The sequence below is a fragment of the Mus caroli genome, unplaced genomic scaffold, assembly GCF_978045245.1.
Source record: "Mus caroli unplaced genomic scaffold, Mus_caroli_1 scaffold_9, whole genome shotgun sequence".
NCBI classification, from domain to species: Eukaryota; Metazoa; Chordata; class Mammalia; order Rodentia; family Muridae; genus Mus; species Mus caroli.
The window spans coordinates 7,192,905-7,219,046 of NW_028227264.1; positions in this window are offsets into that span (position 1 = coordinate 7,192,905).

Consider the following 26,142-nt stretch of genomic DNA (forward strand, 5'->3'; position numbering starts at 1 on the left):
AAGATCCAGCTTTAGGCTGGGCAGTGCTGATACATGCCTTTAATCCCAGCACTCAAATGGCAGAGGCAGGCAGATCTTTGAGTTTGAGGCTAGCCTGGTCTGCAGAGTTCCAGAACAGCCACAACTAAACAGAAAAAAAAAAAACTGTCTGGATGAGTTGAGGACACATAAAACACCATGAAAACAAACAAACAACAAACAAAGAAAAAAATAACAAAACTCAACAATCAAACAAAAAACCAGCCATCAGGCAAGCCTGCAGAAGATTTCTTAATTAGTGATGGAGGTAGAAGGACAGAGCCTACTGTGGATGGGGATGCCCTTGGGCTAACAGTCCTGGGCTCTATAAGAAAGCAGGCTGAGCAACCCATGAAGAGCAAGCCAGTGTAAGCAGCACTCCTGCATGGTCTCTGTATCAGCTCCTGCTTCTAGGTTCCTGCCGTGCTTTAGTTCCTGTCCTAACTTCTTCTGTATGCTGAATAGTGATACGAAAGTGTAATTCAAGTAAACCTGTTCCTTCTTGGGAAAACAAGTTTTTATTGGCTGCATTCTTTGAAATAGATGTGGAATCGTAGAAGTAACTGCATGACTTAACTGTTCTTTGCTATCTAAGGATGCTACAGGATCTAGGAGAGAGAGGACCTAATTTAGTGCAGAAACTCATCATTAGAAAGGCTGAACAGTGATCATTCACTTCTGTGTTTGCTGGGCCCCGGCATAGTCTCACAAGAGACAGCTATATCTGGGTCCTTTCAGCAAAATCTTGCTAGTGTATGCAATGGTGTCAGCATTTGGAAGCTGATTATGGGATGGATCCCTGTATATGGCAATCACTAGATGGTCCATCCTTTCGTCACAGCTCCAAATTTTATCTCTGTAACTCCTTCCATGGGTGTTTTGTTCCCATTTCTAAGAAGGGGCAAAGTGTCCACACTTTGGTCTTCGTTCTTCTTGAATTTCATGGGTTTAGCAAATTGTATCTTATATCTTGGGTATCCTAAGTTTCTGGGCTAATAACCACTTATCAGTGAGTACATATTGTGTGAGTTCCTTTGTGATTGTGTTACCTCACTCAGGATGATGCCCTCCAGGTCCATCCATTTGCCTATGAATTTCATAAATTCATTTTTTTAAATAGCTGAGTAGTACTCCATTGTGTAAATGTACCACATTTTCTGTATCCATTCCTCGTTGAGGGGCATCTGGGTTCTTTCCAGCTTCTGGCTATTATAAATAAGGCTGCTATGAACATAGTGGAGCATGTGTCCTTCAGCTATTGGATGGATCACATGGCCCCCAATGGAGGAGCTAGAGAAATTACCCAAGGAGCTAAAGGGAACTGCAACCCTATAGGTGGAACAACAATATGAACTAACCAGTACCCCGGAGCTCTTGTCTCTGCTGCATATGTATCAAAAGATGGACTAGTCGGCCATCACTGCAAAGAGAGGCCCATTGGACTTGTAAACTTTATATGCCCCAGTACAGGGGAACCCCAGGGCCAAAAAGGGGGAGTGGGTGGGTAGGGGATTGGGTGGTGGGTATGGGGGAACTTTTGGGATAGCATTGAAAATGTAAACGAGGAAAATACCTAATAAGAAAATAAATAAAAAAAAAAAAAAGAAAGGCTGAACAGATAAGATCAGCAGTGATCCTAGTTTCAGCATCTTCCAGGGAAAATTTAGAGGCAGGGTCATAGTAGAGGGATAAACTCTGAGGGCAGGGGCCATGTTTTAACTGGCTATACGTAGATATCAACTTGGAATCATTATTGTCAGCCATATCGATTGTCGGCTCCACTTTCCTGATGCTAACAACTTTGGCCTGCCTTATATTTTGGACTGGGTGATACCAGGCTGTCATTTTCAGGCATCAGTGGCTCAAAGCAAATGACTCACCGATGGTAAATGATGTCCTCATTTCTGATTCATTGGCCTTCTCTCTTTTCTGCTCTCTGGACCGTATCTTGCACAAAGAGACACATTTTAGAAATTTATTGCAGAAAATATAACATGTTTTCATTGTATCTATAGTTCAGAAAACAGATGTTTCCATACAGATGTTTCATACAGATGTTCCTAAGACAATTTTAATTTTAAAGACATTTCCCTTTGTTCCCCATTGACTCTTGTGACATTACTGTCTCTTGGACCCAATTATGAGCCTTTCCCTGTAAGAGCATCTCCTTACCCTGATGACTCCCACACATGTAAAACCTTGTAGTATTTATTCAATGGCTATTTTGTCAAGCCACACATTTATCTCAACCTATGTATTATGATTTTTGTCTGACTCTTTTCTCCTTGGATTATTCTCTACATTTCTGGAACTGTTTTCCATTTGTGCCTTACAGCTCTTTTGAAGGATCACTGATTAAACAGTGTGGGATAATATTTTTAACTCTACAGACATGCATATTTCACTCATATCTAGTCAATTAATAGGACCTGCTCATATGTGATACTTTTCTCAGAGTTGAAATCTTCTATCTCAGAGGAAGTCTCTTTGATACTGTACAAATAAGCCTTTCATAAGTCTCAGGAAGTTCTTGAAACTTACAAGATTCATGAGGGTCTTCCCAAGGTTATATTTACAGTCGGAACTGCTAGAGAGGAACCTATCTGACAAGCCCCGGTGCATGAAAGTGACTCTCCTTCCTGAGCTGCCTACAAGACATGCAAAGAGTACCAGAGAGGCAGCTTCCATGAGCTGCCACACATTTTTGATGGCATTATTGGTGACGCGTCTACTTTTGCATCATCTCTATTCCTGTAAGGAACTGCAGTAAACCCACTGGTCTACCAAGTTCAACCTTAGTGCGATTGTTTCTTTCATCTCTTAACCATGTGTTCTCTAATTGGGTGAATAGGCATTTGTTTAGATCTCCCTGGGAGAAGTCAGACAACACATCTTCATCCTCCAGGTTTTTCTAACTAGAACATCTCTCTTCTCTTCCTGGAAGTCACCTCCAACTCTTTTCTGCACATGCAGGTTATTACAGTCTCCTAGAAGCTTTTTCCCGTCTGCAGGCATTGCCATGCACAAATAGTCTAGCATTTTTGGTACAGACATTTTCTCCACAGAGAATTTCTCAAGTTACCAGCTTTCTGACTTATATGCAATTTTAGGATGTGCTATTTTGCAAATGATTGAAGAACTAGAGATGCTGCCACAGTTCTTGCAAACCTGTAAAGCTGTATCTTCCTTCTGCAACTTTGTGCATGGTAAAGCTCTTGGCTACAAAGTCTTGACTTTGTACCTTGCTACTTGTCAGGGCTCTAAGCCTTTTATGATGTGGCTCTTTGCTGAATTTGTATTTCATTAAATTGGAGACTCTAGATCTGCTGCTTTATGTATACTTTGATTTCTTTTGTCTTCCAAAATTATTTTTCAGTGCTGCATCTGTACCCTGTAAGTGCCCGGCTGGCCACTGAGCAAACTATGCAACTCCTACCTTCAATAATCATAAGTTTACAGATATATTGTAAGCTCATTGATGTTGAGATCTCACCAAATAATTTCAACACTGTACACCATTTTATGGGCCTAATAAATATGTTATAATGCTTAAAATATCATTGCTACATTTTATTTTGTTTGTAGCCACCAAATTCCAGATATTTAAAAGCCCCTAAGGATATTGCTATATGCAGCTGTTTTATAATATTTACATTCTAACATATTTGGGCAGGTTTCTCAAAGACAAAATGGCTAAAGAAAGAAAGGAGTCCTGGGTTTTACTCAATGATAGTGCAGGCATGCCAAACTCATTTTAATTCCACAATGCTCTTTCAGAGACAAATTTATTACTGATTATTCAATAGAGAGAATTTACAGTCATCATTTTTATTCTTACATTTTGATACTTGATAAATGGACCATGTTTACTGCTCTCACATCTAGAATTTGTTTTGCTCATCTCTGCTTGCTTACAATTTGTAAGAGCATCAGAGACAGTAAAGGTAATTGATAATTGATATAAGAGAATCAGTATAAACCATGATGGTATGTACTGTTTGCAGAGTTTATTGTACCCCAGGGCACTATTATGAATGGGTGACTTCAGTTACTCTTGTACTTGTGGGAAGCCACATATGCCATTACAAGGTGGCCCAGGCTACTGCTGGCCACCATGCATAAGTTTGGGTAAACAACCAATATGTACATATGCAGTAAAGTTTTTTGCCAAGACACTGCCTGGCCCGGGTATGTTAATGAGGTTTTGTGAGGTACTGAGAGAGTATAACCAATCAGATATGAGACATGCAAATGAGGTATGTTAATGAGGTTTTCTGAGGTACTGAAAGAGTATAACCAATCAGATGTGAGACATGCAAATGAGGTATGTTAATGAGGTTTTGTGAGGTACTGAGAGAATATAACCAATCGGATGTGAGACATGCAAATGAGGTAGAAAGCATAACCAATCCGGGTGTGAGACACGCCTCTCCTAGGCCTATATAAGCAGCACCAGTTCTGGGCTCTGGGTCTTTTTGCCTCTGCAATCAAGCTCTCCCAGTAAACGTGCGCGAAAGGGTCCTGTTGTGGTGTCGTTCTTACTGGTGAGTTGGGTGCTCACAAGAGTACTTACCTATGGTATGATGTTATTTTCTGTAATAAGGTCAGTAAATTTGCTCAGAACAAGTAATAACTTGTATACAGACCATAGTTATTGCTCATGGTATCTGGAAGCCATGTGGGAAATGAATGTCAAAAATGAGGTCTAGCTGGGCAGTGGTGGCACATGCCTTTAATCCCAGCACTTGGGAAGCAGAGGCAGATTTCTGAGTTCTAGGCCAGCCTGGTCTACAGAGTAAGTTCCAGGACAGCCAGGGCTACACAGAGAAACCGTGTCTCGAAAAACCAAATAAATAAATAAATAAGTAAATAAATAAATAAATAAATAAAAATAAAAAATAAAAAATGAGGCCTAAGATATAATTACTTAACATATCAAAGTCAACTGGGAATGATTCATTATAGCTTTAAGTGTAGTATCGTATGTGTATTTATTGGGCTCCTGTATTAACCTGTGATTTCATGAAGCTGATTGAATCCTGGCTTTTTTTCTGAAGCCACTGACCCTGATGGATGGTCTACAAAGCATTGGAGAGGGAAGTTGAGGAAGTTAGAAGTTCTCAGTAGAGTAGTTGTATCTCACACTCTCTCTCCTTTTCTTAGGCATCATTTTTTAATATTCTGAGTTATTTATAAATTCACAAACTAGGCTATAGTATTCTAGAGCTCACTTTCATTTTGACATTTCCAGTCATAAGTAGGAAGTCCAGAAAAAATATGTTTACTGAAAAAACATTGTACAGTTTACTAGATTCCTTCCTTTCTTCTCTCTCTTTCTCTCTCTCCTTCTTTCCTTTCTTCTTTCTTTCTTTCTTTCTTTCTTTCTTTCTTTCTTTCTTTCTTTCTTTCTTTCTTTCTTTCATCTTTCTTTCTCACTTCTTTCTTTCTCTCCTTTCCTTTCTTCTTTCTTTCTCTTTTATCTTTCTTTCTCACATCTTTCTCTCTCTCTCTTTCTTTCTTTCTTTCTCTCTCTCTCTCTTTCTCTCTTTTATCTTTCTCACATCTTTCTTTCTTTTTCTTTCTTTTGCCTTTCTTCCTTTCTCTTTGAGATGGAAGACTATGGAACTTCAGTTATTTTGTTGAATTACATTAGTAGTAATCTCATCATTCTACATTTGTTCAGGATCTTCCTCAGAATGTGTTCTTGGCAGTGCGGCTGCTGTGTATGTTGATGATGTAATGTGTGAATCTGTTCCATAGTCAAACCCATTGCTGTCTAGCAAGTCTTAGCTATTTGTGGTTCATTTTTTAGTTCTATGTGACATGGGCATGATCTGTTCTTGGCACAGAGGTTGAAAAACAGAAACATTTCACATATAAATAAGAGTATTTTGTTTTAGCCTTTTAGACGCTTCAACAATTTAGTTGTTTGTATTCAGTATGTCCTTTGCTTTTCACTGTTTCCAATCTGTTCAAGGTGATTCAGTTACAGGAATGGTATTTCTATGATTTTATTTTCCCCTTCTACTGCAAACATCCATAAATTTATTTTTAAAGGGGTGTCTCAGATAATTCCAGAGAAGTTTCCTGCTTAAGTCATTGTCTCATGATGATGAACTTCTGCAAAACGTTTTCAAACGTGCCTCTTGCCATTACCAACCCCCCCCCCCCCCGCCATAGATACAATTCCAAAGCCAGGGTTGTGGCAAGGTTTGAAGCTATTCTAGTTTTCCAAGGCAGATCATCTGAGGACTTAGATAACCATGACTATTATAGCATTGACAGGTTCCATGTATGCGTCTGCTGTGAGCTATCCCGGTACAACTCAAAGTTGTGTGTTTCTGAGATCTTATAGAACCCTCCGTTTTCTCATAATTTTACTTATCATAGCCTGAGGCTCAAGCTTATCTCTATGGTAGTGAGATAATGTGCTTGAAATTAATTCTCTTCTTTAGCCTGAAGTTGAATTTCTTCTCAAGAGAGAGGATCACATTGTACATAGAAATTAATCTCTGGACAACAGTTCCAGAATCCACACTTGCCCTTCAAGAGTATCGAAGTAGCAATGTGCTCACTTGCTATATCCAAACTAAATATGCATGCCATTGGCACCTAAGCATCCCTGACCCCACATGTGTTAGCTCAGGGTGAAATACAGTAGCCTTATATTCTGGTGACTATAATAAGAACATCAGACAAATCTAGGGATCCTTGACAATAGGTTTCTGCTTTCATCTTCTCTCTGTTTTCTTTTCTCCTTCCTCGTTCCATTTATCCACCCCCTCCTTCCTTCCTACTTTCCTCCCTCACCCATTCCTTACTGCATTGACTATTTCCCTGTATGGAATAAGAGTGAGCTTTCAACTTAAGTCAGAGTTCATTTGTCTTCAGTAAGTCAGAAATAAATCAATTCAACATTGGACCAACAGAAAGAATAATCAAATCTAGGTAGGAGCAAGATAAACTAAGAAAAAAAGATCATTGTCTTTCTATTTTTGGCATTTTTCCAGACCTCTGTTCCTTGTCACACCTAGAAAGCACATTAGAGTCCACTCAACCAAAGGTGATCTTTCATAATCACATTGAATTCAAGGTAGCCCAAATGCTTTCTGGTACCCAAAAGGCTTCCCAACTGAGTCTCCTCTTCCCCCAGCTCCATGGACACTTGCCTATAAGAAAACTCCTTTAGTGCCTAAGATAGGCAATCCCAGCACCCGAAGGGGAATGATGTCATTTAGGTTCCATGTGGGGGAAGGGAGCTTCTAAATATGTATCTTTTATTGCAGGCACCAGGACATAGAGCAGTCAAGATTGTCTATGCCCCTTGACTCTAGACTGGCATTGGGTAATAGCTCATGATGACCAGATCTGCCAACAGCTCTACTTCCAGAAAACACTGCCTTGACTCTGCTGCTTATTGCAGAAAAATACCAGTTTCCAGTTAATTTGAACTTGTCTTCAGTTGCATCATGGTCAGACTGACACAATACACCATGCCTTCAGGCTTTTCTCAAGTTACAGCCTTGTGATACACTGCATTGCACCTAATCTTTACTTCTGTCAGAAAACCCTCCTTGGAAAATTGAAGAGTCAGAACTATGACATTTTATGACTATTAATCAACAAATTCAGATTTCTTTTGACAGAATTGATTTAACTGAGCATTCGTGTTAGATAATGAGAAAACTTCATTGCAAAAAGAAATGATTTACTTATTAAGCATCAGGTACTCCATGGCAGCTGCAGTGGGGAAGATCTGAGCTGTGTCTTGTGCTTAGAGGCAACAAAGATGGTACTGCCCAAGTACCAAGCTACAGGGTCTATGTAAAACCTCATTTTTTTCATCATGAAACCATAAGAAAGGAACAACTTGACACAATGAAGAACATGCCAATGAGGATATTTTAAAAATATGTTATTTTTAATCTGGAACAATGTCATTCTAGCAGTGCCCTAAATGTTTTCCAATAGTGGGTCTACCCTTCTTACAAGGCCAACAATATTATAACAATAATAAAAGTATAAAAGCATAGCTAAAACAAAATAAAGTCTAACTATGGATTTATTATCTAAAAATAGTGCTTGTGCAGATCTTCTACCTATGACCCATTCCAAAGTCTCCCTTAATTGTATATTAGTTGGTGGTCACCAAGATGTGCTTGAAAACTGTAATACAATCATTGTGAAGACTTATTAGGGTTTGAAGTAGCTGACCATCAAAATATGGGATGGATCTCCCTAGGAACAGGAAATAGAACAGATTCTTATTGATGAACATGGGAGTGGAATTGGAGGACGAGACAGGCATATCAAACTGAGACTGAGAGGGAAGAGATAATGAGAAAGGAAAACCAGGAAGGGACAGCTACAAATAACAGCCATCCCTGGGGTTGTATGGAATACAGCCTCTTAGAATAGAAACGTCCTAAAATATAAATGTATATGAAGATTATATAAATATAATTACCAAGTAAGAGGAGAGACAGAGCTCCAACTGAACATGGACGTCCCTTCTTACCAAACGAAGCTTCCAGTTCTGGAGATAAGTTACATTTAATAGAGTTATTTTCAGGGGCGCAAATGTCCCATGGTGATACCAGAACAACTCAGGATACTGCCAAGGCAGTGGTTGCTCTCCGCAAACTGATGCTAAGGCCCCATTGCTGAAGGCACCGACAGAACTCATTGAACATGGAGAATTCCAACTGGTGCCTAGAACCTTCATACATACCTACTTCATGACTAGCCTTGGTGGCAGCCAAGTCCAGGACTAAAGTACATAAATAGGGAAGGTATTATAATTCTGAACAGTCAATGTGATCATTAAAGTGCAGTTTCAGACTCCTCTAGGAAAATTTAAAAAGCAAAACAAAACAAAAAAACTATCCATGCAAGAGAAGATAATCTTTGTCTTGGACAAGTGCCTGACTAGCCAGATAGACACTTCTTAATGCCCAGGACTGCAGGCTTAATTTTATGCACTGGACCAGACATGGAAAGATTTCAGAGCTCACTCACTACCTTTATTTAAGAGACCATGTTCTATAACTCATTAAATCCAATTCTAGAATGCTTATTGTGGACCATGAAGAAAATCTCCACTAAGGTCAGCAGACTCTGGTCCTAGTAGGATTAAACAGATTCATGATAAAGCCCTTGCAGTACACAGGGAATGAAATCATCAGGGGGCCACAAGGTGCAGGTGTGAAACCAATCCAACAGTGGGATGTTTCCGAAGTGAATTTTCAAAGCAAGCAAGCAAACAAACAAGCAAGCAAACTGTAAATGCTATGGATTTGATTCATTTCTATTGACATTAAAGGACATAATGATTATAAAGGTGTTGCAAGATTGTTTAAAACAAAAAGCATTAAACAAACAAAATGGCTTGATGGGCCTTTGTGTAGTAATTGATAATGGTAGCACTACTGTTTGTGGCTAGAAAACACATCCATTACTTGATCCTTAAAATAACCTAAATAACCTGGAATGATAATAATGATTTCTTTGAAAACATTTCCATTACACCAACTCCCCTGCAGCCCTTCCTGAAGTTGTGGGTCATGTTAATCACTATTGTCGCAGCTGTAGCTTAGGGCTCACAGAATGTGCTATTAATTTGGTAATCTAGGAAATTTCAGACAAAGCACAATTTTAGATGTATCAGCTGTGCCTAACAGGCAATCTTTCTCTAATCATTTTGTAAATTCCCTTGGAGCACAGAGTAGAAATGGATCCTTTCTGGAAGCCTTTCTCCAATGTCCCACAAAAATGCTGTCATTATAATAAGAGTTTGAACAGTGGAAATGCTGGAGTTTGGTTTCTAGATCTTCCAGCTATGAACTTCGGACAGGTTCATAACCTCTCTTAGTAAACTTACTGAAACTGAGAATAGAGACTGGGAAGAAGCTCCAGTCTGAGGAAAGAATGCAGCATAGGAATGTGTTTCAGGTACATGATGCCTTCTGGGTTGCCGGACCCTAGATCACACCTGTCTGTGATATTAATATCTGCTTTGTGTGGATTTTATAAAATGATGCCTAATGATTGATGTAGTACCAATCAAACTCATGATCAGTGTGCAGTGAGGGAGATAAATGTGGTGGATGGCAGATGCTGCTGGGGACAAGGGCATGGCATTTCTCCTGATCAGAGAAATAATATGACAATTGCACATAATGTAATAGGAATTAATCTTGCTCTCTGTCTTCTTGCTCTAGTTCTATCCTCTTGCTCCTTATCCCCTATCTCTCCACTCCCCTCCCCCATTAAAAAAAGAATCGATCATTAAACAGAGAAAATGACCCTGAAGGAATAAGGAACAAAATAGTGAATGACAATTTTTTTTCTTCTTTTCAATTTTTGAAGTCATTTAGATTTTTTCCACACATTATATTCTGATTAAAGTTTCTCAGTCTCAAATCCTCCAAGATCCTTCCCCCATCTCACGTCTCATCCAAATCCACACCCATTCTTTCTCTTTCTCCTTAGAAAATACATAAGTATATAAAATAATAATAATAAGATAAAAACACTAACAAACTGAAATAGAACAAAACTAATGGACACATAAAAAGGGTTAAAGAAATAGCACAAGAAACGCATATAGATACAGAGACACACAGATTTTCACACACAGAAATCTCATTAAAACACAAAACTGAAAGCCATAGTATATTTTCAGGAGACCTGACAGGTAAAAACAAAACAAAACAAAACAAAACAAAACAAAACAAAACAAAAGACCAGGGACAAGGAAAACGTAACATGGTCGGATTCTTCTCAACAGCTTTATTGCAGGAACACCTCGATGCTATGGGAACCCCGGGTACCCAGGGAGGATTCCTTATATACACCCCAGCACAGGGAAAAGCTTTGTGTCCTCCTGGGATTGGTCAGTCTGCCGGCACCTTAATTTGCATGCACCTGCTTGGGAGGGGTTGGCCCCAGATTCCGGCTAGCGCCTGCGCAGTGATGTTGTTTACAGCCACGGTGTACGGAAACCGGAAACGGGTGCCATCTTTTAGGCATCGGCTGCCTACAGACAAAGAACCTCAAAAATTGCAGTTGAGTTAATTTTATCTTGGCCATGAACTTCTGGGCAAGTAGTCTGAATACCCTATGAGACTCTGTTGGGGAAAACTAATTTTTTGTTTGTGTGTGGTTATCAGTTAGAGACAGCTTATGGTTAGAGCTGGGGGATTGCATCCACTTGTCCTTCTGGTGCTGAGACCCTATCTGACCCAGACCCATGCAGACCCTGTGCATGCTGCTACAGTCTCTGAGTACATCTCTGCACCAGCCCTGTTGTGTCTAGAAGGTCTAGTTTCACTGGTGCCTTTATCCCCTGTATTAGTCAGGGTTCTCTAGAGTCACAGAACTTATGGATAGTCTCTATATAGTAAAAGAATTTATTGATGACTTACAGTCGGCAGCCCAATTCCCAACAATGGTTCAGTCACAGCTGTGAATGGAAGTCCAAGGATCTAGCAGTTACTCAGTCTCACATGGCAAGCAGGCGAAGGAGCAAGAGCTAGACTCCCTTCTTCCAATGTCCTTATATTGTCTCCAGCAGAAGGTGTAGCCCAGATTAAAGGTGTGTTCCACCACACCTTTAATCCCAGATGAAAGGTGTAGCCCAGATTAAATCTCCTTAAACTAGGAGATTTAATCTTCTGGAATCCATAGCCACTATGTCTCAAGATCTCCATACCAAGATCCAGATAAGGATCTCCAAGCCTCCAGATAAGGGTCACTGGTGAGCCTTCCAATTCTGGATTGTAGTTCATTCCAAATATAGTCAAGTTGACAACCAAGAATAGCCACTACATCCCCTCTGGTTTATAACATCATTATGCCACCTTTTCCACAGATTTCCCTGAGCCCCCAGGAAAGGTATTTGATGGAAACATCCCATTAAGAATGGATTCATCCCATTAAGGATGAGTGTCCCAAAGCCTCAGTCTTTGTGCATTGCCAAGTTGTGGGTCTCTGTATTTGTTCCCATCTGCTGCAGGAGGAAGCTTCTCCGATGACAACTGAGCAAGGCACGGATCTATGTGTACAGCAGAATATCATTAGTAGTCACTTAGTTGCTATGTTCTTTGATAAGAAGAATAGTATTGGGTTTTCCCCTAGGTCTCTGGCCTATACAGTCTCAGAATCTTGATCACCTGAGCAGTGTTGGGTCCATCTCATGGAGTGGGCCTTAAATCCATTCAGACAGTGGTTGGCTATTCCCACAGCTTTGTGCTGCTTTTGCTTCGGTGTATCTTGTAGGCAGGTCACCACTGTAGACTGGAAGGGTTTTCTAGCTAGGTTGGTGCTTTCAGTTCTCCTGTGGTATCATGACGAGTACCTTCTCATACCATGAACACTAGTTAGTAGGCATGAAGGCTCTAGGTAAGCACCAGCTCAAATTCTCCTTGTTCAGTGTGTTGTATAGGTGTTGTCTTCAGCAATAGGGCCTAACTATCAGTTTGTAAAGAACAATCAGTAGCTCTGGCAAAAGTTTCTGTTGTTTGGAAATTGTTATGAGGTCCCTTTGGCCTCTGTTAAGTGTAACCTATCTCCAGAACTGGAAGCTTCATATGGGAACAAGGGACGGCCATGTTCAGTTGGAGCTCTGTCTCCCCTATCATTCGGCAATTCTATTTAGATCACTTTCATATACATTTATATTTTAGGAAGCGTCTACTCTATCAGCTTTGCATATGACCCTGAAATGGCCCTTATTGTGGTTGTCCTTCTCCATATTCCCTTTCTCATCCCCTCTTCCCTCCCCCTCACCATGTCTTCCTGTTTCGTGGTCTCTCTCCATCCCCATGTCCATCAGTAACATTTATTCTATTTTTCCATTCCTAGGCAGATCCATCCCTGCCCCTGGTCCCTTACTCTTTACTTAGCCTCTGTGTGTTTATATGGATTGTAGGTTGCTTATTGAAGCCTTAACCACTAATAATTATATATAAGTGGATACATATCATATTTATCTTTTGGGGCTACCTCACTTAGTATTTTTTTCTAGCACTAAACATTTGCCTGTAAATTTCATTTTTTAACAGCTGAGTAATATTGCATTGTATAAATGTACCACATTTTCTTTATTCATTTAGCTGTTGATGGATATCTAGTCTGTTTTCAATTTCTGGCTGTTATGAATAGATCATCCATGAACATGGTTGAGCAAGTGTCATTTCATTTTTTAACAGCTGACTAATATTGCATTGTATAAATGTACCACATTTTCTTTATTCATTTAGCTGTTCATGGATATCTAGTCTGTTTTCAATTTCTGGCTGTTATGAATAGATCATCCATGAACATGGTTGAGCAAGTGTCTCTGTATAGGTTCAATTGTGCTTTAGGTAGATATTAAGATGAGAGAAAAATTGGAATTTTTATATTGGCTTTAATTAATTAATTTTGTTACTGGTGCATATTCTGTATGACCCAGAGGTTGTATCTGTGATTGTTGCATTTTTGGTTTTGAATGAGTGAGTTTATTATTAAGCCAATACAACCAAAAGCAAAAGGGCAAATAGCAAGTAACAGTAGGAGCAGGTAGGTAGAAAGCATTATCAAATCTGGCCTCACAACATTCAGCAGAGATGACTGAGTAACTAAACTGAAAGAGCAAACAAGCATTGATGTCATCAAACCTGCGGCTTACAAACAGGCTGCAGAAAATGAAGTGTCACACGGAGTTCCTGATTGAGAGTTTCTGCACAGCTGAGCTCCCAGTGGCTGAGCTTGTGACTCTCTGTTCCCTTTGTGGGTATTTCTGTGCCAGGATATGGACAATAGTAACCTCTGTTTGGTGTGTTTTGCTGCCCACTGTTTTTAAGAAAAAAAAAAGTATTCACTCTGGAGATCCTTTGCTCTTCTTGTTCCTCCTGCCATTTGGGAGGCTACCTCCTACACTCAAACCAGGGGTATTAGAGAGAACTTAGAGACAAGCACAGTTGGGTTTGAAATAAGAGGCAGGAGACAACACTGCTTCCTGGGCCAGCTGCTTGGTGCGATCAAGCAGCACATAACAATTTACCAATATAATGTATGTTACAATACAGTTGGGCTTTCTATATCTTTTCAATCTTATTAATTTATGTTCATTGCCATAAGTTGATATTTCTGCCTTTCTTTTGATAATGATTTCCTGATAAATGCTTGTTTCTAATTCCAGACATAAACATTTTGTGTCACTTTTGAAATACCCAACAGCACTGGGAGATAGAGCTTGAAGAGACCACCTCCAATAGATAGACATGGCCCCCAGTGGAAGGATGGGGTCAAACCAGCCATCTAATCATTTTTAAAGCCAGAATTGTCCCTGTCTAAAGAAAATACAAAGACAAAAATGGAGCAGAGGCTGAAGAAAAGGCCATGCAGAGACAACCCCACCATGTGGTTCATCTATCTGCAGATACCAAACTCTGACACTATTTCTGGTGCCAAAGATGTGCTTGCAGACAGGAGCCTGGTCTGGCTATCCTATGAGAGGCTCTGCCAGCATGTGACAAAGACAGATGCAGATACTGACAACCAACCATTGGATTGAGCCTGGGGACCCCAATGGAAGTGTTCGGAGAGGGGCTCAAGGAGCTGAAGGGGATTGCAACTCTATGGGTAGAACAACAGTATCAATTAACCAGACCCATCAGAGCTCCCAGGGACTAAACCACCAACCATAACATATACTCAGGTTGGTCTATGGCCCTGCTACAAATGTAGTAGAGAATGGCCTTGTTGGGCATCAGTGGGAAGAGAGGAACTTGGTCCTGTAGAGGCTTGATTTCCCAGAGAAGTGGGATACTAAAGGGGTGAGGAAGGAGTGAGTGCGGGGGGGGGGGCACCCTCTTAGAGGCAATGGGGAGGGGTGGTGGATTTGTGGAGTGGAGACTGGGAAAGGAAATAACATTTGAAATGTAAACAAATAAAATGATTAATAATAAAATAATAGTAATAATAATAATGGAATAGCATGTGGAATATATACAATCAAGTAAACACAACTCAATCTAAGAGTCCTAAACTTAAAACTTATTTGTGTGTGCATGTGTGTGTGTTCACATGTGCATGTGAGAGTATATTGTGTGTTTACATGTGTTTGTGTGCATGCATGTGTTTGTGTGTGTGTTTATGCAGGTGTGCATTTGCTTCAACATGTGTGTGGTGGATAGAGGACATCCTCATCTCACTTCAATATAATTGCAAAATAAATGTTTGTTTTAATATTATTATGTTTTATTTTGTTATACTCCTAAAAATGAATGAATGAGTGTAAACCTAGCCACTGAGGTACAGATTAACAACTGAACTGTTACTTACACCTGTTGGGAGAAAGAACATCTGTCCCTGCTGAGAGGTACTGAGTATATCGACCACTCCAGGGGAGGTGTTATACTCAGGAGAAGTTGACCAACATATAATGGACTATACAGGCTTTTCCTGTGTGTGCTTTTATTTGGTTACAGTTTAGGGGTGTAAGTGTGTGTGTGTGTGTGTGTGTGTGTGTGTGTGTGTGTGTGTGTATGTGTTCCTTTGGGATGTTGTTTTGTCTGTTTTCTAGGCTTGGGTTTTTGATGATTTGCTGTTATATTAGGGTTTTGTTTTATTGTTTTGTGTTTTGAGAAAGAACTTAAAGTTTATGAGTAGGGATTGGGAGAGGATCTGGAAGGACTTGAGGCGTGGGGGGGGGGGAATACGATCCAAATATGTTTTAAATTAAAATTGTTTTAAATAATTAAAATAGTAAAAAAGAAAAAAAAACAAAGAAATGTTCTCCACCTAGGGAAGCATGCAGCCTTAAAGAATCTTGCCACAGTTAAATCTTGACCCTAAGAAGGTGAGGCCAGAATACTTGAGGGCACCCTGTGCACCTACCTGCCAGAAGTCACAAACGGAGAGATCAAGTGAGGAGAACCACACCGTAGAAGCTCACAAGTCAGACAAAGTGAGTGGGTCACACTACTGGTGCTCTTGGGGTAGGTAAAGTCAGGCAGTCACTCCATAGAAGTTCTTAGGTATCTTGGATGAGATGTCTGAAGTTGTATTCAAGTCTATCAAGATGGCTCTAGTAAGAAAAGCCATTTGCCACACAATACTAATGTATTATCATTTCCCTGTCATCTTTCAGGTCATACACCATTTAGATAAAGGGTTGTGACTGACTTGGTGTTTACATTTCTTGTTTGAGAGCATTGAAAATACCTTCCTGTACCACAGATGCTGCAATGTAGGAGTGAAGACTCTGTGTTGATAATAGCTACATCTTTGTGTTCAATTATACTGTTAGTATATTTTAAATAAATTTGCCAATCTATTTTCACACTTTTCTATTTATTATAACATTTTGTTTACCCATGCTTTCTTCATTTTGAAACTATCAATTAAAATGCTAACAAACTATCTTAGCAAACAGTCTTAACAAATTATCAACTTCAATGCTACAAACTCAACCAGTATTTTAACAGGAAGCTTATATTTATATTTGTCTATGAGACTAAACTTAATGAATAATTCTTCCCTTTCCCCCCCAAATGCAGTATGTTTTAACTTTTTCCAAACAAACACACAAACAGTCCTAAATTTCCTAAATTCCTATTCCTGCTTCCTTCTGTCAAGAACTAAAGGGACCTGGAGTATCCCTGGTCTCACAGGCTTTAGCAGAAGACACAACCAGGATGAAGAATGGATATTTTTTGTTCATTGTAATAATAATGGTGAGGGGGTGGACATTTCCTTTCCTACTTCCTGGAGCTCAATTTTCAAATGATTGACACTGAGATGTCCTGATGGTGTGTGGAAATTCAAATTGTTGCTTTACCAGAAAGATTCAGAACTGAGAGATCCCTTAAAATGGACATCAAGTGTTAACATTTCCTAATCTTGTTTGTCAGTCGACTGGACCTGGACCCAATACAAAAATTGATTTGGGGACACACTATAAGAGATTATTCAGATTATGTTAAACTCTGAGATTATCTTGTTTACATTAATTGATATGGGAAGACATTTGGGCAAGACCACTTTCTGGGCATGGTATATGTGGCCGTATATACCATGAGGGAGTGAACTGAATACTAGAAAGTCTGTAGTTCCTTTTGCCTTGATTTCCCCAAACAGTGAACCAGAATAAACCCTTTGCCCTTATCTGTTTTAGTCACAGTATTTTATCACTGCTATAGAAGACTGTTGGCAATCTCTGCTTGGGAAAAGAGTTTTGCTTTCAAAAATATAAGAAAATTGCCCTTTTCTCCAGAGGCGGACAGTCTATAAGGCATCTGTTTATAAGGTGTGCAGAAACATGACTGCTATGAAAAATATCCCTATATAAATACTATCTTCTTATCTAGATTATCCTTGGTTACTATGATGGTTCATTTTCATGGTTGATGGAATTAAATTATGAAATATCTTGGGCTCTCATGAGGCACTGATTTCCAGAGAGAATTAGATAAGGTTGGAAGCTGTGCCCTGAATTTGGGAAGTACTATCCCACAGGCTGAGGGCCTGGACTGAATAAAAATGGTAAGAAGAAAAGCCTAGTTGTGTATTACAATTCTCCCTTGGCAACTTCCTGATTCATCGAATGTGAGCAAGTAGCTTTAGCCTCTTACTACTGTGCTTCCCTTATGTCATACTCTATAACACTGAACACACACCTTTAACACTTACAGTGTTTGTATTAGATAATTGATCACCCCAATGAAAAGAGTAACCAATACAGTTATTTGAAGCACTAATTATTATCAAAATCGTAGTCATTACTATGTTGCCAGATAATTTGATCTCATCTGATTGTGCCATAGGTATATCTTTAGAAGTTTGATCTTAAGGAGTCAGTGGTTGATAAACTTTCTAGATGCTTTTTTTTAAAGGACCTATTGATTTGTAATTTACTGGATATAAAAATTCCAGCTTTATAGCTTATATTTTATAAGAAATAACAAGCAGTTATTTTCATTTAGCATAGTTCCTTTAAGAATCCACTGTAGCTTTCGTAGCTCTGCTATCTGTTCTATTATATAGGATGCTTTTATTTTTTTTCCTGCAGCCTTTTCAAAGTTTTCTTTCATCTGATGTACTTATGTGGGTCAAACAGACTTGAACTGGAACATAAAATTAAGAGTGTCTCCCATGATATTACAAAGGTAAAGAATGAAGATGCCTGGGCATCTAGAAAGTTTAGCAACCTCTGACTCTTGATCTTAAATCAAACTTCTAAAGATATACTTATAGCACATGAATCAGATGTGATCAAATTGTCTGGCAATTGCACCCCAACTAATGGAGTCCATTTTTTTTTTTTTTTTTTTTGCTTATTTTGTTTGTTTGTTTCTTTGGTGAGAGAGCCACAACTCCACACTACCTTGTTTTGTGGGGTTTTGTTTTGTTTTGTATGTATGTATGTATATATATATTATGTCTGTCTGTCTGTATTTCTGTCTGTATGTATGTATCCATCCATTCATCCATCTTCCTACTTATAAATGATGCTCAGTGGCCTAGGATAGGATAAAATTCTTCTCAGTCAAGCCTCTCAAGCTCTAGCCAGAACTGTAAGCTTAAATTGCCCTGCCTGGCTTAGAGCTTGCTTTGATGTGTTGCCTTAAAATGTAAATGCTTCATCCAATTTCTCTCAGATATTAAATCCAAGAGAACCGGATCTCTCTGTGTGCTTGTAGCCCTTTCAGTCAGTGCTATTCCACTATCACTTTCCCTGTGTATTCTCCTGTCCCTTCCTTCAGGACAGATCAAAACGACCAGTTGTTCTTCACCTCTTTGTTTTCTGCTCTTGCTTTCTTCATTCTTTACCTTTGTAATATCATGGGAGACACTCTTAATTTCATGTTCCAGTTCAAGTCTGTTTAACCCACATAAGTACGCCATCTCTTCCATATCTGCTCTTCTCTTTTATTTATAATATTTTATGTATGTAACTTCTGTATTTTATAACTACATCCCTTTCTTCACAACTTAGGTATTTCACAAGTTCTTGCCTCTGGAAATTAAACAAACAAACAAACAAACAAACAAACAAACAAACAACAGCAATTCTTTCAGAGAAATCTTCTATTCTTCTCTAGCTATGTTTGCTTGGGACTTATTGCTTCAATGTGCCTGTCAGTTGTCATCTACAGGAAGGAACTGTCTCTGGCTTTCACTTGGTGTGTCTACTTTCATCTTCCAAGGCTTAGTGCTCATGCACGTTCAGTTCCACCTAGCCCTTGCATATAAATCATTCAAGCCTTCTGACTTGGTCAGTGCCTCACACCTGCAGTTGACTGAGGCATCCTGTTTGGTCAATTGCTCATCTCTGTGAGCTCTTCTGATTTTAATGCCACTTAGAAATTTCACTTTTTAGAAAATTTCAATTTTGGGTTTTGGAGTTAAAGTGAGCAGTTCGGAGGTTTTTTTTTTTTTTTTTTTTTTTTTTTTTTTTTTTTTTTTTAATCTATTATCTTAGATTTGAATTGAAGGATGAGGATGTTATGTTTAATGGGTGTTTGATCAACCATATTTAGCTCATATTACCCATTAGAGAAGATTTGCAATGGAAATATTAATGAATGTTAATGTAAGTGAAAAATAACCAATGGTTGGGTAGACTTCGGGAGGGCTTGCAGTATTTGTAGAGGGAAATGGCAATACTAGAGGAAAACCACTTTGGCAAAAGGAGAGGGAGGGTGTCCTGGAGGAGAAGGAAAGCGACACATCACAGTCTAAGTGGGACTTGTATGTATTTGAAAAACGGGGATAGAGAATTAGCTTACAGTGACATTCCCAGGATGCACAGGCATCTGCTTAGTGACCTTAGGGTTGACCATATTGAAATTATCCAATCTGAAGAGTCAGAACTTTATGCTGATAGTCTTTTTTTTATTAGGTATTTTCCTCATTTACATTTCCAGTGCTATCCCAAAAGTCCCCCATACCCTCCCCCCCTACTCCCCTACCCACCCACTCCTACTTCTTGGCCCTGGTGTTCCCCCGTACTGAGGTATATAAAGTTTGCACGACCAATGGGCCTCTCTTTCCACTGATGACCGACCAGGCCATCTTATGATACATATGCAGCTAGAGACTGATAAGTGGATATGTTGATATTCTTATACAAAACTAATTGCTCAAGGGCAGACCAATCAAGTGAGAAGGTTTGTGTATACACCAGAATGCCAAATTTATATACTACTATGCATACATTGAAAATTGTATTCTGTATTGATCTATAAGAAAGGCATTTAAAAGGCTAATTACAACTAGTCCATTGGCCAATGAGCCAATGTGACTTTATGATTTTAATGGTTCTTGAGATACAATAGGCCAAAGAAGTAAGCAGGTAGTACCTATCAAAATAATATAATATCTAAATTATCTATTTTTTTCATTTTTCAGGGAACAATTGTTGCATAATGAGTCATAAGTGCCATTTGACATACTTTTTCCTTATACAATGCAGGTTATTCTGACATACATATTGAGACTGACAATGTTATTATGGTTTGCATCTTAAATATTTACCAAAAGCTCAGTCATTGAAGGTGTGGCCTCCAGCTGCTGATGGAGATATGAAAGTATACATATGAATATGTGGAAACATTGGAATTAGGACCCTGTTAGAGGAAGTAAGTCACTGGAGTTGTGATTCCAGTCTCTTCTTCTCTTTCCTTTTTCCTTCTTGTATAGAATGGCATAAACAGTTCATTTCTCAATGAATTGAAACCTTGGAAACCATAAGCGAAAATAAACTTTGTTTTTTCTTTTAGGACATCTTCCATATTTTCCAGAGTTATGACAAACATAACATAAGCATAGTATAATTATCACAAAGATTACTCCTTCTACAGCTAAAATGACAGCCATCATCACCTACTGCTTATACTATTATAAGGCTATGGATAAATCCTCTTATTTAATTTTTATAACTATATAAAGTAAGTATCCCTAACATATTTTACAGATGAGAAAAGTGAAGCATAGAAAAGTTAGAGAAGTTGAAAAAAATTGTCAAAGAATTTATTTATCCAGCACTTAAACTAGTGTCTGTCTCCAAATCTCCTGTCTTTTTGATCCAGTTTAATAATCACAGACCTGGACAAACACAGGACTTGAGAGGCCACTGAGACCACTGACACTGAGGTTCCTAGCAAATTGTTTTCTATGTGCACAGGTGACTGGCTTCATTAATCACATTTTTATCTCATTCTCAGACATAAGCTTCAAATTATAAGAAATGTGTCATTGACTCTCCCATCTGATATATAAGAATATTTCTGTGAGTAAAACACACATTGTTCCAAAACAAGAGTCAGGATGTAAGGAAGAGTGAAGTTGATATTTGAGAACAAAAAGGAGGAAAGCAAAGAAAGTTTAGCTGCGGAAATCCCTGTCTCCTGAGATGTGATCTCTAAATCATCCTTTTGTTCTGCCAAAATAATTTTTATCATTAAATTTAGTAACTTTTATAATGGTTAATGACTAATTGCTACTAAGAAAGGCATACAAAGGCCTGCTGTGGGCCATCTTGGGCGCAAACTCAGCAGATGGTCCCACGTCCCGAGAGGACTCTCCATGCCGCAGGCACCATAGCACACCCAGGATCTTAGGATCACTGGTGAGTGGAACACAACATCTGTTCCAAACCAATCATGATGGGCCTGTGACAGCGGGATCAAGGGCACAGGAGCCCTGCCTGAGCAGCAGTTAGGGTTCCTTCTGCTCAGTGCTGGTACACCTTGGTTTCAAACACACCAGCCAGCCCCACAGTCCCCAGAGGAGACACCATTTCCAGACACTATAATACACCCATGATCTTAGGATTTCAGGATAACAGGATACCAGGGGCTTGGTCACACCAGGATCTCAGGGTCTCAGAGGAAGCTTGATTGACCAGAACTCTGACACACCCAGAATCTCAGGTTCACAGGATCCAGGAATCACAGGATCACAGAGAAAGCTCGACTCTGAGGAGTACTGAATCAACCGGGATTATAGGAAGGACAGGCTCCAATCAGATATATTGAGGACAACAAACACTTGAGATAATCAGATGGCAGGAGGTATGCATAAGAACAGAAGCAATAATAACCAGGGTAACTTGGCATCATCAGAACAAAAATCTCCTACCATAGTAAGTCCTGGATAAACCATCACACTAGAACAGCAAAATATGGATCTAAAGTCACTTCTCATAATAATGATGGAGGACTTTAAGAGGGAAATAAATAACTTCCTTAAAGAAATACAGGAGAACACAGGATAACAGCTAGAAGCCTTTAAAGAGGAAACACAAAAATCCCTTAAAGAGTTACAGTAAAACACTACCAAACAGGTGAAAGAATTGAACAAAACCATCCATCTAAAAATGGAAGTAGAAACAATAAAGAAACCACAAAGGGAGACAACTCTGGAGATAGAAATCCTAGGAAAGAAATCATGGACCATAGATGCGAGCATCAGCAACAGAATACAAGAGATGGAAGAGAGAATCTCAGGTGAAGAAGATTCCACAGAAAACATAGACACAACAATCAAAGAAAATTCAAAATGCAAAAAGATCCCTACTTCAAACAACCAAGAAATCTAGGACACAATGAGAAGACCAAACCTACATATAGTAGGAGTAGATGAGAATGAAGATTTTCAACTTAAAGGGCCTAAACAGAACAGCAATGGCCGGTGGTATATAATGAAGAATCAACAAATGGGACCTCATAAAATTACAAAGCTTCCGTAAGGCAAACGACACTGCAAATAAGGCAAAAAAGCCACCAACACATTGGGAAAGGATCTTTACCAATCCTAAATCTGATAGGGGAGTAATATCCAATATAGACAAAGAACCCAAGAAGCTGGACTCCAGAAAATCAAATAACCCCATTAAAAATGGGGTACAGAGCTAAACAAAGAATTCTCAACTGAGGAATGCTGAATGGCTGAGAAACACCTGAAAAAAATGTTCAATGTCCTTAATAATCAGGGAAATGCAAATCAAAACAACTCTGAGATTCCACCTCACACCAGTCAGAACGGCTAAGATCAAAAGTTCAGGTGACAGCAGAGGCTGGCAAGGATGTGGAGAAAGAGGAACACTCCTCCATTGCTGGTGGGATTGCAAGCTTGTACAACTACTCTGGAAATCAGTTTGGTGGTTCCTCAGAAAACTGGACATAGTACTGCCTGAAGATCCAGCAATTCCTCTCCTGGGCAGATGGAACATCCAGAAGATGTTCCAACTTGTACTAAGGACACATGCTCCACTATGTTCATAGCAGCCTTATTTGTAATAGCCAGAAGCTGGAAAGAACCCAGATATCCCTCAACAGAGGAATGAATACAGAAAATGTGGTATATTTATCCAACGGAGTACTACTCAGCTATTAAAAACAATGAATTCATGAAATTCTTAGGCAAATGGATGGATCTGGAGGATATAATCCTGAGTGAAGTAACCCAATCACAAAAGAATACACAGGATATGCATTCACTGATAAGTGGATATTAGCCCAGAAACTTAGAATACCCAAGATACAATTTGCAAAACACATGAAACTCTAGAAGAAGAAAGACCAAAGTGTGGATACTTCATTTCTTCTTAGAACGGGGAACAAAAATACCCATTGAAGGAGTTACAGAAACAAAGTTCAGAGCAGAGCCTGAAGGAACGACTATTGAGAGACTGTCTCACTTGGTGATCTATCTCATAAACAAACATCAAACCCAGACACTAGGCAGATGCCCACAAGAGCCTGATGACAGGAGCCTAATATAGCTGTCTCCTGTGAGGCTCTACCAGTGCCTGGCAAACACAGAAGTGGATGCTCATAGTCATCCATTGGACGGAACACAAGGTCCCCAATGAAGGAACCAGAGAATGTACCCAGGGAGCTGGAGAGTTCTGAAGCCCCCTAGGAGGAACATCAACATGGAGTAACCAGTACCCTCAGAGCTCCTTGGAACTATACCACCAATCAAAGAAGACACATGGTGGAACTTGTGTCTTTAGCTGTATATGTAGCAGAGTATAGCCTAGTTGGTCTTCAGTGGGAGGAGAGGCCTTTGGTCCTGTGAAGGATCTATGCCCCAGCATAGCGGAATGCCAGGACCAGGAATGGGACTGGGTGAGTTGGGGAGCAAGGGGAGGGGGAAGGGGGTTAGGGGATTTTTGGAGGGGAAATTAGTAAAAGGAATAACATTTGAAATATAAATAAAGAAAATATCTAAAATAAATAAATAAAATCAGTTTAACACTAAAGAAAAGAGAAGAAAAGAAAAGCACAGAAAACAGGAAGTGAGAGAGATTGCTCAGTAGATGAAGTGCTTGCTAGACAAGCATGAGGGCTTCAGCTCAGATCTCCCAGACCACATACAAAGTCTGGGGCATCAGTACTCTAGTACATGTAACTATATCCTCACTTGAAAATCAGGTCTTTTAGAGATACAGTTAAAATCGAGTCATTTGGATGAGGCCGAATCCAATCTCTCTAGTGTCTTTAATAAGAATAACAGCATGCCAGGCATGGTAGCACACACCTTTAATCCCAGCACTTGGGAGGCAGAGGCAGGCGGATTTCTGAGTTCAAGGCCAGCCTGGTCTACAAAGTGAGTTCCAGGACAGCCAGGGCTACACAGAGAAACCCTGTCTTGAAAACAACAACAATAACAACAAACAAACAAACAAACAAAAAAGAATAAAATAACATGTCAACACAGGGGCACGAGAAGTAATGTGATAACAAAGGCAGAGACTGTATCGAGCTGGTTTGAACACATGGACTGCCAACATTGGCAACTGTCTTAGGGTTTCTATTACTGTGATAAGATGCCATGACCAAAAGGGTTTGTTTCACCTCACAGTCTATATAATTCATCATGGAGAGAAGTTAGGGCAGGAACTTAAGGCAGAGACTATGGATGAGTGCTGCCTACTGGCTAGCTCACTCGTGGCTTACTCACCTGCTTTCTTATATAGTTCAGGACCACCTGCCAAGGGCTGGTACCACCTACAGCTGGGTGGGCCCTCCCACACTGATCACTGATCAAGAAAAATGTCTGTCAGTCAGCCTTGTCTCCATGGAGCTGTGTGTGTCAATGGGAGATACAACTACCATTAATGTCTGTACCATTAATGGATTCACAGAGACATACTGTGAGACCTCGATGTCTCTTTGTTGGTTATAGCCTTGTAACAAGGATACAACACATGAAGACACTTTGACAGCTATATTTGTTACTGTTGGACTGAATACACAGGTGCCCTGTGTGAGACACACATAAATGAATGCAGTAGAAACCCCTGACAATTTGGGAAAGAATGTCCCAAGCTGTTCTCAGAAGATCAATAGGGACACATTTTGGGCCTGCCTTCCTCTTTCAACTACATTGGAGCCTCCGGCTATGTTTGTATCTCTCTGCCTAGATTTACAGACAAGAGTCTAGCATAACTGTCCTTGTGAGAGGCTCCGCACAGCAGCTGACCGAAACACATATAGGGACCCACAGCCAAACAATAGAGTGAGCTCGGGAAGTCTTGTGGAAGAATTGGGAGAAGGATAGAGGGACCCGGAGAAGATAGGGACTCCACAAGACACCAATAGAGTCAACTAAACTGTACCCTTGAGGCCTCCCAGAGACTCAATTAACAACCAAAGAGCATACAAGTGCTAGGCTAGGTCTCCATACACATATGTAGCAGATGTGCACCTTGGTCACCATGTGGACCCCCCAACAACTAGAGTGGAGGTATATCCTGACTTTGGTATCTGCTTGTGGATCCTATTCCCCTAACTGGGCTTCCTAGTCTGGCATCAGTGAGGGATGATATGTCTAGTCCTATAGAGACTTGAGGTCCCAGGGTCTGGTACTCCTGGGGGGGGGGACTACCCCATCTCAGAGATGAAGGGAGGTGGTGGAGGGAGGGGCCATGTGAGGAGGGACTGAGAGGTGAGGGGGGTTTTGATTGGTATTAAAGTGAACAAATAAATAAATTAATGGCAAAAGACATGTTGGGAAAAAATTTAAAATTCCAACTTAAAAGAAGAAAAGAAATACGCTTAATAGACTTGCCTATAAGTCTTTCCAACAGAGGCATTTTCTTAATTGAGAGTCTACTTTTCCAAA